We start from the raw sequence: 19,536 nt of genomic DNA, 5'->3' as shown, positions 1-19,536 counted from the left end.
TTTTCTTAATTTAGACTAACCGCGTTATCGGGTAGAAAAGTTCTGTTCGGTGAAATTAATTAAATGCCGTCGTCGTGCACATTCCTATTAGACGTAGTCCGGTGTGGAGTATTTCCAGGTTTATCCCCTTGTCACGAAATTTCTCCTCGGGAGATAAGCCATGTTGACAATAATTACGCAGATTAATCTCATGTTACCCGTCTCCTCACTAATCAGTTTGTCAAAGTCAGCCAGGATTTTCATCCGCGATACAGCAGTGCCTCAAGTCTGCCATTTTTTTTTTTTTGTGTGTTTATTTTTCTTCTTGGCTTGCAGGATCTTACCAGAGGCAACCCAGAGGAGCAGCCTGCCAAGTGGAGAGGAGCCTGGCAGCATGTGATGCTATCCACGGGAGTGAGAGTCATAGCTGTTGAGACGCTGCTTAATTTGAGCGGTGCTGGCGTCTTCCACCACTTTGTAACGGCGCCAAAAGGTGCCATGGTGAGATACAAACTTACAACAGTTCATCAATACATAATTGATTAGCCCAGAGTCGGGTCAACATTCGGTTCAGGTTCTGGGAACACGGCCCGACTGTGATGGCTTTTGTTAATTTTCTCAAAGTTTCTTTGTGACAAAAGCTCAGCCCCCCACCTCGGCACGCAGGCAGTAAATCTGTGCTCGTCTGGACTTCTGGAGGCGCGATCACACCTCCACTTTGTTTTCTGTGATCGCAGCAGAAACGTTAGATCTGTTACCTTTTTTTGTTTTTGGGTCATTTACATTCACGCTGCACAAATACAAGCTAACAAAGTGTTTTGTACTGAAGTCACATTCAAACAATGACAATATTAGTTTGTTTATTGGACAGTGAACTGGGAGTTTGAGTTCAGTGAGTTTAATCAGTGCCATCCACGTTTGAATGGCACCTATAATCCGATATCATACAACATGACTTTATTGTCCACAACCATGACACTACATAAAAGCAGGAAAAGAAACACATGAGCATAGAAAATATAAAAACAGACATGAATTATTTTTAAGTTGAAATAATGAGTGCACTAGGAATAAAGGATTTCCAAAAAATGCGTGAGTGCATGCAGTGGGAGAATGTGGTTTATACCTTTTGGCCTGAGGAAAGATCATAGAGTCACTTAAATCGACAGGGTTCATCCTCTGGGTCGCATTTTGCTTTCCAGGTTTATTGGCAGTGCACCCGATACATTTTGAGATACGGTATTTGACATTTTAGCTTGAGGATGGTGCTGCAGGAAAGGTGATGGAGTCAACAAAATCAAGATGATTCTGCCTTTGGGGAGAATGAATATTCTCACCAAATACGTAAAGGATAATCAGCCAATCGGGTGGGTCTTTGCCTCCATGTTGTGCCTTAAAACCGTTTAATGCACACCTACTTACCGCTTACACTATGATCATTTACCAAAAATATAAAGAAAAGAGGAGAAAACAATGTAAAAATTCCCACTGGGGTTTTCCCTCCTGGTTGTTAGTTTATCAAGTCGATAATCCAGCTGTGCTTTTTAATGTTGCTATGGTTACACGTCGGGTAGTGGATGACTTGAGAACGGTGGTTTAAGTTGACAGGGTTCACGCTCTGGGGAGCATCAGTGTGCTCACCAATCAGAGCGACTCCGCGTGTCAGAATACAGACTTACTGTACAGTGAGCTCAGGAAACATATACAGGCTAATGTGTTACTAAACTTCTGTGTCGCTTTAAGACAAATGAGAATATGCATGAGGATTAAGCAAAAACTCGCCGGCATGTAAATCCCTTTGAGACTGTAAACAGTGACACTGGGCTTTAAATTAAACTTGAACATGAACTTGCAGGGAAAAGCAGCAGATCAGTGCAGGGCTTTATTTAGAAGTCAAATGAGTGACTGTGTTTGGACACCCTAAAGAAACCCCCCCGACTTCATACCAAAACAAAACAAGCAAACCGAACCACAGGAGCAAACACTCCAGAGTTTTAAAAAAGTGCTCCGAAACAAGCTCGACATGAACACGCCTGTAGTTGCAGTTGAGTGTTCATGAAATTAAAAAAAAAATAGTATCCTGCCATCATGTTGGATACCAGACAACAAATGCCAGCGTGGCATATCAGCGAGTTAATACAGAGCCTCACCCTTTGACCACGACTGAAACACTTTAATTAAATTTGAATACCACTTCCCTATTTTCATTTGAGGCATTTCGCTGACGGTTTAAGCAACACAATCGAAACTGAAAACTGCTTGATTCGATGTTTTGCTAAGGTTTGCATGCAGGCTACAGCGTGGATCAGACCAACAAACTTTTGGTTATTCACTGAATATGACACTGGTGATTGTCCCTCAATATAATAACGGCCATCAAAGCCAAAACATCACAGGTATTTTTTTTTTTTTTTTTGTTACAGTGAATGTGGTGCCTTATTCTCAGCTCCTCCTTGACTTTTACAGTTTGAGTACAACTTAATATCGCAATATCACTCCTTTTTGCCCGTCATATGGTGAAAATAAAAATGTTGGACTTTAATGCACATTTTAAATTGGTAAAGGATTTTCACACAGACACCCACCCAACCCAAAAAAAAAAAAAAAAAAAAAAAAAAATGCATTGATTGTGTGTGTAGCATTACTGGTAGTACTGAGGGAACTTTTTACAAGTGCGTCAGTGTTTCAATGCACAGATTCTTACATTCTTATGTGTCTGAGTGGACACAGACAAAGCTATTACATTTTCAAAAATCCACACATTTTTACAAGTAGTTTCAGACTGTTACCGGCTGCCTTCACTGAATAGTTCCTGAAGATCCTTTGAATGAGACAACTGAAATGAAATTGTCCAGGTTTGTAGCTCTGCATTATGGAGAACTGTCGGAAAAAGGAAAGAGAAGAAAAGAAAAGCACTTTGGATGAAAGTGTCAACCAAATGACATATGTTGAGTTTATGCTCTCATACCAAAATAGGTCTATATTGTAACGTAAGGCAGATTAAGAGGGAAAACAACATAACTGTAATGTTTGGTTCACATTAAAAAAAAAATAATGTGAAATCAAAGTCTTCTCTGGGAAAATGATCAGCAGTGCAGCAAATAGTGGAAATAATTGCAATGATGAATAATAACAGCTATTATGCGTAGCTTTGACAAGCAAACATCAATATCCAAATGTGTGCATATATTTTTTCTGATGGTGTATTTTTGAGAAAGGCCAGCGGTACTTCCACATATAAACTAAATGGGAGGTGGTAAAACACACTGTACTGCCAAACATTTCATTATGCCTCCACGGAGCCAGAGATGAATATGATTAGGTAACGCTTTGGTGTTGAAGGATGTTGGGTGGTATTGATTTGACAGTCTAACTTCCAGCTTTGAGGAGTTAGTTTGGCTTCTATTTTTTTGTGTTTCTTTTTCCCCCCTTCATGCCCTCCTGAATTACTCACCCTTAGTACTTTTGATGCATGAAGATTAATCCTGGATCAATATCTCCTATTGCAAGCACAGAATGCCACTCCAGGTTAGCTGCTTGCTTGTGAGCAAATAAATAAATAAATAAATAAATAAAAAAAATACTTTTAGCCATGCACACTGACACTTTCGTATTTTTATTTCTCCCCGCTAGCACTACAATCTACGGAAGCCCGTGTGTGTCTCCTATGTGGGAGAAAATATTAAGTCAGCACGACTTAATATCCCTCATGAAGGAGATGCTACCCTGCACTGCGTGAGTGACTTTTTTTTGGAGTAGAATTTCATATCCTTTGCTAAATTAACGAAAGGCAAACGCAATTCTGTCTTTCCTCACATGAGATATTATGATAATTAAGCTGTTTTATGAATTGCAGGCAGAATGAACGCCTTAGGCTTGGCCGAATCCTGCCCAAACAAAAGTAAACTAACCAAATGTCTGCTGTAAACCATAATGGGACTGTGAGATCACTATTAAATATTTTCATGAACGATAGAGGCCGGTTGCCATGACGCACGGCGGTTTCCACGTGACAGTGCATCGCTGCTCATCCAGACCGGGGAGCGACATGCCCTACAAAAAGTGAGGCAAGCAGAAACTCATAATTACATCTTGATTTTGGACCGAGCATAAATGTCTGCTGGTCAACATCCAACATTTGGTGTCGGAAAGCCTTTTGTTTGCAGACGCACACACCCTGAAAAACGTCACTTTTCTCTCACGGCGCTGCAACACTGAGGGCTCTGTTTTCAAGCTGGCCTTTTGTTTTTGCTGCATTTGGCTAAACTTCCCCGGCCTTTGTGTCCCGCACTGAGCCCGTCATTCAGCACAGCATTCATAGGCTCCTCTCAAAACAGCCTAATTATCGCTCTAGCCTAGCTCATATCACCGACAATATCAAGTTGCACACAGAGATATTATCTCCCACGTAGAGAAGATGAAAAAAATCCACCTTGCCTTTCAGGGCTTCTGTAAAAATCATAGCTTTAAAGTGGGGAAAAAAAAAACCCTCAGATACTCTGACACTGTTCGATATAACCAATCTCGGATGTCCAGTGCATTCCAGTACCTATTTTGTGAAGAAGTGCTGTAATTTTCTTATTTGGTGCAACCACTCTCCCTGATCCTGCCTCATCTCCCTCTACTTCAGTAAATGGTTTCCTACATTTCCCAGAAGGATGTTCAACAGCCATGAGAGAGAGAGAGAGAGAGGTTTTCTCAGTGCTGTGTGTGTAGGTGGAGAAGAAAATAATAATAATAATAATAATAACAATAATCATAATAAAAATCATCTGTGCTTCTTTTATCATGGATTTCTCTCTAAATGATTGTTAAATTTCATGATTGATTGATTCTGAAGGGATGACACCCCCCACAACCCCCCAAAAAAGCCATATCTGCATGGGAAACATCTCAAAATGACACCATCAAATAACAAAATGGACCCACAAATGCAAGCTATCACAAATCCTTGCTTTTCTTTAACAGTATTATAGTACTTTCGCGGTGCATGTGAGGTTTAAAACTTACAAATTACCCTGTTATTTGGCTCCGAGTCAAAGTAGCAACATCTGAGACTGTAATGGCTAGTTATTTTTAGATGGCTGTGAGACATGTAATAATTACGATTATTTGTGATCGTCTGGGTGGTAATTTATTGAATCAAAGCTGCTCTGAGTGTGGCTTCATAGGAAAATCAACATCTCATAAGTAATTTGCAGTATTAAGTAATGCATGTTCCCGAGCAGCTTGTAAAATCACTGATGCATAAAGCAGCAGCAGCAGCCGCAATCAAAAACAGCATCATTCTGTATCTAACCTGCAACAATGCTCCTTTAGTATAAAACAGCCTCTGCAGAGTTGTTTTTTTCCCCCCTCAGATGTTGTGTAGAAGATATAAATAAATATTGCTTATTGTATTAACAAATAATAATCACAGGGGAGGTGGAGAACTACGAGGGAAGAGAGACTTGTGGTGGGGTTTGATTATGGTTTTGTCTTCATTTTTTGGTTCACATGATTGCTTTTCTTTTGTTTTGCTCTCTTTTTTTTTTGAATCTCATATGACATGAGCTTTGCTGGTGTGTTGTGTATTTTGGCACTTCATACTAGATTTTAAAAGATGGAATTTCATGAGTTACTGCTTCTTGGCATCTTAGGGTGGCTGAAAATGGTATAAAATATGATCTTTTTTTCCAAACAGTTCCTCTCAGAGACGGAGCCATGACCAACTACATACCCACCTGTACAATCTGCAGTTCAGTGCAACAGCTCGGCCATAAATTCTACCTTTTAACAAAGTTTATAGTGTGTAAATTTAATTCTATGTTTATTATTGAGGCTGTAGTTTGCAGAGCTCTTGTATGGGACTACATGATATTGACGTGTTTCCAATTTTTTGTCCTCCCCATTCATATCCAATAATGCGGGACAGAATAGTGGAAACACCCTTAAATAAAATGCAGTCCAGTCCAACAGCAGCAGTAACTATGAGCTCAATGCCAAACACAGAAGTGAATGAGCACCTCTATTAGTGTGACAAAAAGAAAACCTGAGCATTATAGGCATCATAAAGGTAAACTTTATGGCACAACAGTTGGACTGAATTGCATGAGATTGTACAGGTGGACCCACTGAGAGTACATTCACAAGAACAGCATCAGAGGTGGGTGTAAAGCGTCTTCGCCGGAAATATTTTGGGTGTTCACAGAGAGAGAAGAGGCAGAAAAAGAGGCTGCGAATGCTGAGTAACGTCTCGTTCTGACATGACACGCATCCTCCTGCACGTCACGCAAACCAACGCAGTCTTAGAACGCCGGGTCTGATGCACTGGCATGGCGTTATACTGCCTCACAACTTTAATCAGCTCAGCCTTTACTGTACTTCTGCGGCATATCGCGCGCAGCATCAGCTGAGATGGATGTAAGAGGAGGGAGATCAGAGGAACTCGAGCCGGGTGGAGGGGAATGTAAGATGTAAGATGTGGAACGCTGCTGAAGACTTTTAGCAAATGAGTTACTGCAGAGCTTATCCGTCCAGATTTTTTTTTTCTCTGTGTCTCCCTCCCTGTGGTATAGCTATTGTACCAGTGCATGAATTTACACCACATCGACACCTTAGACGATGTATTTTTTTTTCTCTCAAGTTATTCAGTGGACTTTTTTCTTGTCTTTATGAATCTGCAAGCGTGTCAGGGCGCGATCACACCTACGGACTGTTTTCTTTGGTCCAAGCCATTACGGAAAGGTTGGCCTTGTTGTATTTGTATATATCTCTGGTTTGTTTAGGGTTGCGCGGCGCAATTACAGGTCAGCCAGCTGATCAAAACAATTCCAGTCCCTGTAACTCCAGCTGAGGTTGTGCATAAATTACCCCGTCTGGCGTTCATACCAGCCAAGGACATGAAAGAAATATCAGACAGGAACATCAGTCCAGACTGCTCTTTGTCCTTTGCTTTGCTTTGTTTTGCCAGGCCTGTCAATCAAACCCGCCCGTTATCAGACACATCAATATTATTCTCCTTTTGCCCATAGGATGTGTTTTTGTTGTTTACTGCAAATAGTCAGTTTCCTGCAGTTTGTTCAGATTATGTTCTTACGTGTGCAAGGGTGGCGGATATTCCAATGCAAATATGCACACACACAAAAACACACACACACATACACACACAGATAGCATGCAAGTTATTTACAGTAATAGTGAAGAAGCAGCATCTAATAACTGAACTAATATCTGCCATTTTCCGTCAGGAGCAGATCTCGAATGTTTAAAAATCTCTAATGTGTGTAAAAATGCAGAACGCTATGAAGCCTGAAAAATATGTGACATTTTAACATCATCTTTTCAGTCTTTTTTTTTTTTTTTGTCTTATTGCTTTTCTTTCCAAAGGTATGAATAAAATCACATCATGACAGCCATTTCACAACCAGTGAGAAAAAAAATGAATATACTTAAGTAGCTCTTAAAAATTATAGATTTATTACAGCTGCCATCTACGAAACAGAGTATTTTGGTATGAAAACCAGTCTTTATGATTAAAACAAAATAGTCATTATCAGAAATACACATCTGACATTTGTAACAAAGCAAACTGCCTGGAAATGGGGCAAAAATAGAGGGAGTGTTGATTTTAACTCCTTTTAACCATCAGATAACGAAGCAACGAAACGCAGAACTAGTCACCACAAACTCTGATCAAGTAGAGTTCACTCCACACACACACACACACACACACACACACACTGAACCCCCTATGTAGCGTGAAAGGGAGCTGCGTGGATATTTCTGAACTTCTTTCTAAACACACTGTTCTTTGTCTGTAATTAACACAGGTGCTTCTAAACTACATTGTATGGTTTAGAATTCTCTCTCTCTCTCTCTCTCTCACACACACACACACACACACACACGTCGGGAGTTCAGCCTATGTACGTGTGGCTGAAAGTTAGCACCCAATTTGTTGCAATTCATTACTCACAGCAGGTTTTTTTTTTTTTTCTTTTTAAAGAAACAAAATTATTCACAACCCAACATTTTAATCCCTTAAACTCAGAATTTCCTTTCCTTTTTCCTCAAGTAAATTCAAACTTAGAGAAGATTTTTTTTTCCACCCAAGATGACGATGCTTTTACATAAAAATAGAAATACCGTATTGACCCGAATAAAAGACGACCCTGATTTTAAGACGACCCCTCTTTTTCAAGACCCTTTTTTGGAAAAATACTTTTTATATGGACATTCTGCCAGGAGCGGACTTACCATTAGGCAAAACTAGGCGGTTGCCTAGGGCCCCAAGTTCCTGAGGGCCCCATAAAACTCCTCATACACTTATGGTTAATACAGTTATTACTTATTTGCGCACATTAATTATGTTTTTGATTAAAATACTTTTGCTAAAATGCCAGCAGAATGCTTATCGTATTATGTGTGTCTCGGGGCCCCTGTTTTGTGTGTTGTCCTCTCATCTCAGAGGGCCCCATGCCTGCCTTTGCCTTGGGCCCCAAATTTCTTAAATCCGCCACTGCATTCTGCAACACCAGCCCATGCTAGCTTTAAACTCAGTGTGGGGTATGTTGAGCTCTGTGGCAGCTTCAAGTGCTTTCTGCTGCATCACAGCCCTCGTAACGGGCAGTCCTTCACTAAGTTTCTCATTCACAAAATCGCACACCGGCCCGCCCACCTGATGCCGCCCGGTGCCTCGGTCAGCACCGCGCCCACCCGGTCAGGTCTGCCGGATCTGACAGGTGTGCGACGCACACAGACTGCCATCGCGACGCGGCCATTCACCGGTAATCGCGCCGCGCATTAATCGATTTTGCGGAGGCAGGAGGAAAGTTGCATGATTTACGTTGTATCCACGTTCGCGCGCTGCGTGCACGACCGTGCATGTGCTCGTGCATGAACGCCCGTACCGAGCTGGAGCACACCCCTTCCAACCGTGCCAGAGCGGGGGAAGTGTACACATTCAAGCATGGAACATATATGCAAGTACAATACATGTGTATTTGCTTAGACCCCCAATATAAGACGAGGGCGTTTTTTCAGGGCATTTTCAATGGAAAAAATATCGTCTTATATTCAGATCAATACGGTATATCTAGATGTCTTGTGCATCATTTTAAAGCCATTTCCCTGTGAATCAGCGGGAGATATTTGGTTTCTTTGGAAATCTACTTTTATTATCTTGCCTTCAATTCTGAATGTCTGTTTTCTACTTGTGTTGTTGTTTTTTAATGTTTCATTCACTACTCCGATTTGATCTGTTTTAAGTGGTTATTTATGACGTTCGTATATGTCTTCTCTACTTTGTTCTTGCTTTTTGTTGTGAAGTAAACTCCACAGATAACCTAAACTCACTCGGCCAAGTTCAGACTACCCGAAACGTGCCTGAAATTAATTTAAAATCTTTTCCGATCGTATTAGTGTCTGAAAAGAAAACAAGAAGCAAGAAGGAAAGCACGGATGAAAATATAGACCAGGCATGGATAAGGCCAAGTAATTTAACACTCATTTATTATGCATATTGATCATTACCCAGGCCTATTAGTTTTGTGTGGTAGTTTTGGAGTGACATTGCTCAGCACCGTCACACAGAGACTATGCAGCGATTTCCTTGTAATCGCCTCCAAATGTAATTCCTGACCTTGTTGTGGTTTATTTACCTAAAAAACAACAACAACAACAACAACAAAAAAGTGTCGATCTGTGCATTTGGTGGGTTTCAGAGGTCCAAAACCACACGGGCGTCACTGGCAGGTGAACAGGAAAAATAATACAGCGAGTGAAGCAAGACGTGAAGGGAGTCAAAAGCTGCTCGCTGTTTGATGTCCATAAGCACATAATCAGCGGGCGGCAGAAACAAGGTATCCAGGAAACCGATGTAAAGAAGGAAACCCTGCCAATGGCATTCCTCCATGTCATTAGCGAGGTTAGGACAGGATGCATGAATACATTTTTTTTTTTTTTTTTTTTTTTTTTTTTTGAAGGTACACAGCCTGTACAGGAACGTGTTCGGCTGAGGGATTTCATTGCATCTTCAGGTTTGCATTTCCGCCACGAAGAATCGCTGTTGCCAAGTGGCGTGTGCATCTGGTGGGATCTTTAATGAATAAAGACCGCCTGTGTCGCGTCAAAATGTCCTCTTACGTGGCGAACGGAGCCGTGCAAGGACCGTCCATCCACTCAGACCTGCAGGAACCGCGCGATACCCCATCAACCACTTTGGAAAGCATGAGGACAAGGCTTACGCTCAACCGCTTTTGTGCATGCGTGTGATCATCAAACACTTGATAATTACACAGTGAGACTTTTTAGATGCCTGTTTTAATTCATAAACAATGTTAAAACATGCCAACAAAAAAATAAATAAATAAATAAATAAATAAGGGAGCAGTTCATCTTCAAAAAGTGAAAAATGTCCGCCAAGGCCATAAATTACCATGAAGATGCATTATGCATGCTAAACAAACCGGTCTGACAAACGCCTCAGTTTCCTGCACAAGTTCACTATTTTGCAATTATATTCTTATTACATAGCATAAAGCAGTTCCATCACTTTAATTGTTGATCTACATCCAGTAAATTTGGGGAAGTAATTTGTTAACGAAATGAAAATTAAAGCTGGAGATGGGGATGGGGATGGGGTTGGGGATGGTGGAGTTAAGTTTTTCTCGCCTTTTTATATTGCGATGACTCATTCTATAATGAAAGCCGATGAAGTGTGACTGTAGCTGCTGAAAAAAATAAAAAATAATAAAAAAAATCCGCTCATGCTCTCTGCCTGGTCCAGCCTGAGAGATATCAGACTCAGTGCCCTGCAAAATCTAAGACACATCCCCTGATAGGCTGCTCATTTATGCCTGCATCAAAAGTGTTCTGGGGAAATTGTGCGAAATAGCAGCAGCAGCGGCTCGCAGGGGCTGTAAAACATAATCTTGAATATCTTTAACACTATTCAGGGAAAACACACACACACACACCGGTCACCTTTTGGCGCTCCGTGATTCAAGCTGATTTTAATTGGTGCTGTCGCATTTCACGGCCACGCGGCAAAGTCATAACTTCTCCGGCGTGTACATTTTTGCCTGATATTGGATCTGTCATATTGTTTCATTAATACATTGTGTTATTATGTAGGAAGCGGTCTCCGTTGAAGATTAACACACCCATCATGCAACCCTCGCAGCGTTTTATCCGCCAATTAGTGTTGTTATGTGTCAGGGATTTAAATTCACTGGTCATTGTAACATGGCACACACCCTATATTCCTGATTCTTCTTATATTTTTTAATTTTTTTTTTTCCACACAAGAATGGTTTCCAGCATCTGACCTGTCTTCTATCTTTAATGCCCACAGCGGCATATCGCTCTTTCATATCGAGGGTGCAACATAGTCCAGAACTGTGATGCAATACAACATGAGAAGATGCACTAGAAAGGCGTTTTTTTTTTTTTTTTTTTTTTCACTGATATTTCCACCTCTCACATAACAAGACATTTCCACCCGACAATAGGATCACGCACAATCCCATATGCCAATTTAGAAAACTTTATGACACGCTTGGGAGATAAAATCGGGATATTCCTCAATATGTATTCTGGATTAACTGTATTTTCTCTATAGGGGAAAATAAAAGTTTCTTTTCTTTGTCTGTGTTTGAAATTGTACTTATTTTTTATCAACCCTGTCTCCTAAAAATGACATTCCCGTACATCTAAACTGCTTTTCTTCACTACATTTGGGGTGGAAAATGTATTTTGTCGAGGCTTATGTTTGTGTTTTTCATCAACATATCTTGTGTATCATGTTAGGCGTTTTTTTTAGCCATTTGCATTCATTTAGCAACCGAAAGTATTAAGGTTAAGCTTCAGGAAAGGTCTGATTTGATGTTTGTGAAAATCAAACATGACTATTGTTTTGTTGTAGATTCAAACTCAGGTTGCCGAGGTCAAAGTCTGATATTTTACTCATCCACCACCTCACCTGTCGCCTCGTATGGCTTTGAAACGAAGGGATTACAAACGCTCCGGTGATACGTTACAAACCCAGCAAATACACTCTGCTCAAAACAAAAGTTTTGAAAGATAGTTTTGAGAAATAGTTGTATGAGAATGTAATTTTAAGGAGGCAGAGCTCGATTTTATCTGCAGGTTTTTCTTGAGATGGGGTGCAAAGAATTCTGCTCACACTTTGCAGCTGAAGTATTTTGCTCAAACAAAAGCTAACAAAAACTGGTGTCCCTTACTTTAGTCAATCTGTTACTTGACTATGTTTGGAAAATCTTTCTTTCTAGGGTACAATGAAATTAAAGTATCATAACTTATTAAAAACATCAACTTTGGAACGGGTCATGTATGTTTATTGTTTTGAGTGCCGGCGTATGTGATGTGTGTTATTTGTTATGTGTGTTTGTGTGTATAAAAAAAATGGAAAAATTCAGTAAAAATATTTGAATAACTAATTAAAAACATCAACTTACATCAACAAAAATGACCCCTAGGGGCATTTTCCTAACATTGCACCTACTTCCTTTAAGTTTCAAAATAAAGGCATCTCTGTCTCTAACTAAAAGCGAGGAATATTGAGCATAGTCTCCATAGTGACACTGAATAATTAACATTACCAGTTTCTTGTGATATGTAACAGTTACTGTAAACAATAAATACTGTAACTTTGAATACACATCTCTTTTTATACAGTTTAAACTAAACATGAATTACCTTATTTATTAGATAAACAGTTCACCACAGGTTTCAGGTCGAGGTTAAGGTGAACTTTGTCGTCGGGGATGACGATAATAAACGAAACAAAACTGAAAGTGAACACCACACAGAAATCAAGTTGCGGTTTCTGGGTTGACAGTGGCGGAGTGACACTTCCACCACCTTGATCGCCTCTCGACGTGGATTTTTGTCGCTTATTAAACTCCGGTAACTTCCCGATTGTTGTTATGCACATTGACATAAGTTGGATTTTCTCTCTCTTGCTCTGTGCTTGAGTTATGTTTGTTATCAAGAGCAAGGTTACAATACTGCTACTTGTGTTCTTTCCACCAGTGCAGTTTGCCGGTGATGCACACACAAACACACACACACACACACACACACAGAGAGAGAGCATGATCATGTTAATTCACCAGCTGGACCGGTGTGTGATGTTTTTGAGCCAAAGGATACCAAAGGGATGAGCGAGGCGGCGGATTTCACATCGGTGAGTCCAGCTTTCTCTGGACGGAGCTATTTGGAACATAGTTTGTATTTCGCTGTTGGGTTTTGATTCATGGCTTCCTGCGGGCAGAGGAGCGCGCGACAGGAGGATCCCATTTGGACAAGCAGGACCAATCGATGCCAATCGATTAAGCGGGGTGGGACGCTCTTCATTCCAGCCCTGCTTTGTGCGATTTAGTCTGGATTTACACACACACACCAAAAAAAAAAAAAAAAAAAATCGCACTTGGCTTAGGTTTAATCTCATAAGGGGGGGGAGGCGAAACACAGCCCGCCTGACCCCGTCACTGCCACCCCTGCTCGGCTTCCTGAAAATAGCTGCGAGACGTTTGGGGTCGGCCGCGGCTCTGACAAGTCTGCGAGCTTGGCTGGCAGCTGTCAGTCTTGATGTAGCCGCTCGCAGAAGCCCCAGCTGGTCAGCTCACCCTTATTTATGGGATGGAATTGAGCTGCCTCCCACTCACCTGTTCCCTTGCTCTCCTTGTTATTGGTTAATGTGATTGGATAGATTCAATAATGGAATATGATGTATTATTTATTAGGTTGAGTTAAGCGTGACTTATTGAGTGAAGTTTGTCCAGTTTCCTCCAATGGCAACTACCTTTATTATTATTATTATTATTATTTTTTTTTTTTACCATTTTCTTTTTTTTTTTTTAATATCTTAACTTGCACACTGGCAAAAAGTCAAAACAGGCCAGTAAAACAGAGAAGACCAAAGGAAACAAATGACAGTTTTAAGGTCATCTGCTAACTCTATCTGAGAAACTCGGAGACCCTTGATTATTAGTTTGGCCACGTTGGCAGTGGACTGACTGCAATGTCTGCAGGCCTGTGCAATTAACATACAGATCCATCTAGCCCCTGGCCTGAGAATGAATAGAAGGCAATTATAAAAACCAGAGCCTAGAGAATGACACAGCCATGTTCCCAATGATATTGAATTGGGGGAAAAACACTGGAGACATTTAAATGAAATTATTGAAAAATGGGCATCGCGCAGGAACCTGTGCCCACTTTCCTGATAACGGTGCCACCCCAGCACTTAAGGCCATTTTAAAATACAACGTTATTTATGGCTGCGGAAGCGAAAATGTTCCTCAAACCAAGAAAAACAGGACTTTAACAATAACTGTTTTATTTAATTAAGCGCTATCGCCTCTGTGCCACGACAATCCTGAGTGATATTTTTTTTTTTAAAAATGCCACAGAGGCTAAACATTAGATCAAAATACATCACGCAGTAATTACACTCCATCATTACAAGCATATGGGCCATAAATGGAACAATCGTATCAAACTGTGAAAATCACTTTGCCATGTTGACGTGCAAGTGCAAGACCGAAGTGGCACAGGCTGGATTACAAATGTGAAAATGTATTTTTTTTTTATTTTATTTTCATTCTCAATTTGTGGGGTTAATGGATCCTAATAGATAAAATAGGCGGAGATCAGCCACTCCATGCCAGTTCCAGTGGCTGAGTTTTGATTACTTTAGCCGGGCACGATGAACTTGTCTGTGTCTCTCTCTCTCTCTGCAGTAATTTACCTTCCCCGGTGTTCATACCAGTTAAGAAAACACCAAGAAAGAGCTGAGTGTGAGTGTCAGTCCAGACTGGTTTGCCATCTGTCCATTTTGTTATGCTTGGCTTTCCAAGCAGGCTATGAAATGTCAACATCCATCTCCTTATACTCATAAAACCATTCGGAGGTTCTTTTCGTGCAGTTTGTCCTGATTATCTTCTCGCTCTGCACCGCCCGCACTGCGGCTCACTCGGAAGAGGAGACATTTTCATTTCGAGACCCTTTTATGCGCGGCTATTCGGCGCCGCCTGAGTTTGAATGCCATTGTTCTCGCTCGCCCCCCCAAACCGGCCAAACGTATTTGGCGTGAGCGCACCTTGATTTTTTTTTTGCTCAGGGCTCTGGAATAGATGGATGCCATATGAAGCCCTATAGCAGCAATTACTGGCAGGCTCCCACGCCCGTGCGGTTCAGAGACACAGTGCTGCCGGTGCCGGTGGTTTATCATGAGAGGTATCCTTTGCTTTCTCTTGTTTCTGCCAGGCTGAAGATTGCACTTCTCGGGCAGGGCCCCTCTGGCCGCTCCAAAGTCGAGGCTGAAATCTGAAGGCGGCCGTGCTTCAGCCATCGGGGCCCCTCGGCTTCGGCGCGACCTGCCTGAAGCGATAAGCCTCACAGATTCACTAACTTCCTTTAAATCACCTCTTAAAACCCATTTTTACACACTTGCCCTCACGTGATGCTGTCTTTTTATGTTATTTTTTATTTTATTTATTTATTATTGCTTTCATTCTTGTAGTCATTAATTTATATTTGCTTTTTTGGTGCCTACTGCCTTTTTATTTCTTTTTTTTTTTTTTCATCTTTGATCTTTCAACATCCTTCTGTTTTCTCTCTACTGAGTTTTGCATCTTTTCTCTGTTTTAACCTTATCCTGATTTTACCTTTTATTGGATTGATCTTGTCTGGCCTTTGCGCGCAGCTTTCTGGTGTTGTTTTGCTTTTTTTTTAGTGCTCTGCTTTCGCTGTGTCTGTCAAAGCACTTTGTAAACTCTCTTTAAAGGTGCGATCCACTCGGATTGTGTGATTGAAAACCTGTAATGGGTAAGGGGAAAAAAAAACAAATGGTTGAAAACAGGGAGCGAAGGCATGAATTGTAATCCTGTACTGCAAAAAAAAAAAAAAAAAAAAAAAAAGCCAAGCCTTTAGGACAGACTTTAATTAATTAAAAAGTGAAAAAATATGTTAATATGATGGGATCGTTCCACTTATTTCCAATGCAGATGGATTCGTTTCAATAATATTTTTTTTGTTGTTTTTAATCAGCATTATTTTGGTGCTACTGGAGTGGTAGCACATTGGAGACACTGGGAACTTATCTCACACCGCTGTGGCGCCCGGCTGGAGTGAGCATGCTCCAGAATGAAATCGCTATGCCAGACTGGTACCGCTTTAGGCTTTGAGAAATGAGGCCCCGTGCATTCGCTAAAGGTTGCCAAAGAATATTCAGACACAATGTGGCTGATTTCCTGGGGACTCGATGCCAGAATTGTTTGACGTGTTATTAGGTCTTAAGATGTCTTGTTTAAGAATGTCTTTGAGAAGCTTGGCTAATTAAATTGGCTTATGAGCAGCGTGTGACTGCTGTGCATTGTGCGTTGATGTGTCTGGGACGAAGCTGAAAAATGCTCAGTGTCTTTAATGTCTCAATAATGAAAGGAGATTGCTATGCTTTAAGCGAGCGTGCTTCTCGCCACTGTTTTGTGGGATTACAATGTAAATGCAAACAATAATGTAATGATGCGTCAACGCTTGCAACTCATGCATGTGGCCCTGCACACACACACTTACACAAATACACATACACACACACACACAAAAGCTATCTCTTGTGAACTTGAGTCATATGACAAACGGTGGCTCCGAAGGTCAGCTTTCAGATTAAAAAAGGCCCCGTTTGCACTTATTTTTAATATCCGTCTTTGGCGATTCGAATACAAGTGGACAGCGGAGACGGATCCCACACTCACACCTGGCTTTATCACGCGTCTCAAATGTGTCTCCTGTGACCAGAATCACCTCTTTCTTCTCTCATTTTTTTTGTTCTCTCTGCACATTACCTCAACTCGAAGGTTTTCTCCTCCATACAGATTCACCGCAGCACCCAGATGCACCAGGTTTTATGTGTCAGATCGGTGCAAAGCTGGAAGTGCATCATGGAAAAAACAGCACATTGCGTAGCTACATCCCGATATGAAGCATGTGTGTGTGTTTTATTTTTGTTTTTTCGGCTAACAGCCATTGTTGTTACTTTCTACAGAATAGAATATGCCTGTATAGAATAGATGTCTAGTCATAGGCTAATGCATGATTTTAATAAAATTTCCATGTGACAGTCCCTCATGGAAATTATATTAAAAAATAATATGCTATGAGTATACATTTATTCTATATGCACTCAGTGTCCACTTTATCAGCTCCACCTGTACTGTCTAATGCAGTTCAATGCAACAGCTCTGCAATAAATTCTACCTTTTAACAAAGTTTATCATGTTCAGTTTTTTGTTGACATTGTGGAGAATGTGTCAATTTAATTCTGTGTTTATTATTGAGGTTGTAGTTTGCAGAGCTCTTGTACTGGACTACATTATATTGAAGTGTTTCTGATTTTTTGTCCCCCATATTTATATATAATGAGGGGGACAGAATAGTGGAAACACCTCAATAACATGCAGTCCAGTCCAACAGCAGCACTAACTGTGAGCTACATGTCAAACATAGAAGTGAATGAACACCTCTATTACTTACTTACTATTTATTTTGTTGTTTGTTGTTTATTTTTCTAAAGATATATATTTCTCTCTTCTAGTGTTGATGGGTGTATTTTGCATAGTCTACTGTTGTTCCTGTGTGATGTCTGGACAACCTGCTGCTGTGACACAAGAATTTCACCATCTCTCTCTCTCTCTCTCTCTCTCTCTTTCTCTCTCTCCAATTGTGAAAGGTCACATCAGGTCACGTGACCCCTCTCCTCGCTCAAAGAAAACAAGCGCTCCCCGAGCCCTCTCCGTTCTTTCCTCTTCATTTCCTCAAAGATGCTGACGGACAGTGAAGTGTGAGGTGCGTTTAAGTGTGGAATAATTTGGGGTTTCATAAGACAGTGAACTACCACCGCTAATCTGGCGACGCACGTCCAAAGACGACACGGAGTCACTTTGCGAGAGCGAGCGGCACCACCTGCAGCTTTGGGCGTGGAAGAATCCAATTCATCAAAATGTTCCTCCACACCTCACTTCCTCTGCACGGTCAGACTCTCCCAAAGCCACAGCGCTCTTAATGTGACACAGAATATCATCCTACCTGATAAGTCATCACATATGAAGTAGTGACAGACAAAAGCAAATTTATACCGACCGAAAAGGTGTGTAAGGGCTCAAGCTTTGGCTTTTTACTCCTGTCCTTTTGTATTAATTATTTTGTCCTCATCCTTTTGGACTCGTAAATCAAAAATGAAAGAGAGGAAGAAGGGAAAATAAGAGAGTTTATTTCTATATTCATGTATTTTATACATACCCAAAAGTCAATTCACATATACACTAGAATATGTGTGCAATACCTCAGTTTAACTATGTTGATTGCATTTTTTAAATATTTTTTAAAACTATTCCACACATTAACTAAATTCCCCTGAGTACAATTTCTGGATACAGTCAGAAAGCATCTTATTTTTTTAATGTGCACATTATTTGTGCAGTTTTGCAGTCCACCAAATCTCCAAATTCAAGAACATGTGATCCGCAGAAGGAGATGCACACACCTCATGTTGTCCTCGGCGCCGTCCATTTCTCAAGTCGTGCTGCAGAGTTCCTCCGTCGCAGCAGACGACATCGCCGACGGAGAAGATTGATACGGAACGATGCAACAAAGCCTCGCCCTGCTGTTGGGGCCGGCTCTCAGTTTCGTCATCTGTGGCAGTCCGCACGCGATGCCGCTGTCAACTCTCACGTTGAAAGTGAGGTGAAGGAAGAAGGAGAGCCATTTCAAATCGCACGGAAAAGTGGCTTTAATCTCACTAGCAAATATTACTTTTCATATGTTCAGACTCAGTAATCAGCCGAGTCTAATCTAGATGAGCCGAACATCAGATTTGGGTTGGCGGTTTGATGGGTTGGCGGTTTGATGAAGGCCCAAAATGCATTTGACAGATGTTAAAGTCTCCCTGCAGCCATTGGATAAACCCCTAAAAATCATCTCCGTTTATCAATATGACATATTTAGAATTTTTTTTCCCCTTAAAAAAAAAAAAAAAAAAATCTCTTTATGCCTTAAAACAATATGTAAATAGTCCCGGTCCATAACTTGTATCATATTTGATAATCTATCCTCACTTGGCAGCCAATGACAGCAAACTGCATCATTGGTTACTAGGAAAGCCTGGGAGAGAGCATTTGGAAAGGCTGATCAGGGTTCATGCTTATTTATTCAGACAAACAAATTCAAGTAAAATGATAGATAATCTACCTGTTAGCGATTTATTGATAATTATCGCTAGACCTAAACTTCCAAAGACTAGACCAAAACTAAAGGGCCAACATATTCAACAAAGTGGACGTAGTGCTTTTATAATGCAATTATTCACACAATAAACCGCACTTTTGCTCCAGTTTACTGAGGACCTAGCCCGACTTCTGACTTCTGCAGTATTATTCAAGAAGGTGTACTACCACTGGAAGTTGTGCTAAAAAGACCAAAGCATCTTGATAATGTGAGCATGAGGAAATGCTCACAGCAGAGGCTAAGAAAAGGTCACTCTGACAGAAAAGAATT

The sequence above is a fragment of the Myripristis murdjan genome, chromosome 20 (assembly GCF_902150065.1).
Source record: "Myripristis murdjan chromosome 20, fMyrMur1.1, whole genome shotgun sequence".
Lineage (NCBI taxonomy): Eukaryota > Metazoa > Chordata > Actinopteri > Holocentriformes > Holocentridae > Myripristis > Myripristis murdjan.
This window is presented reverse-complemented; position numbering follows the sequence as displayed.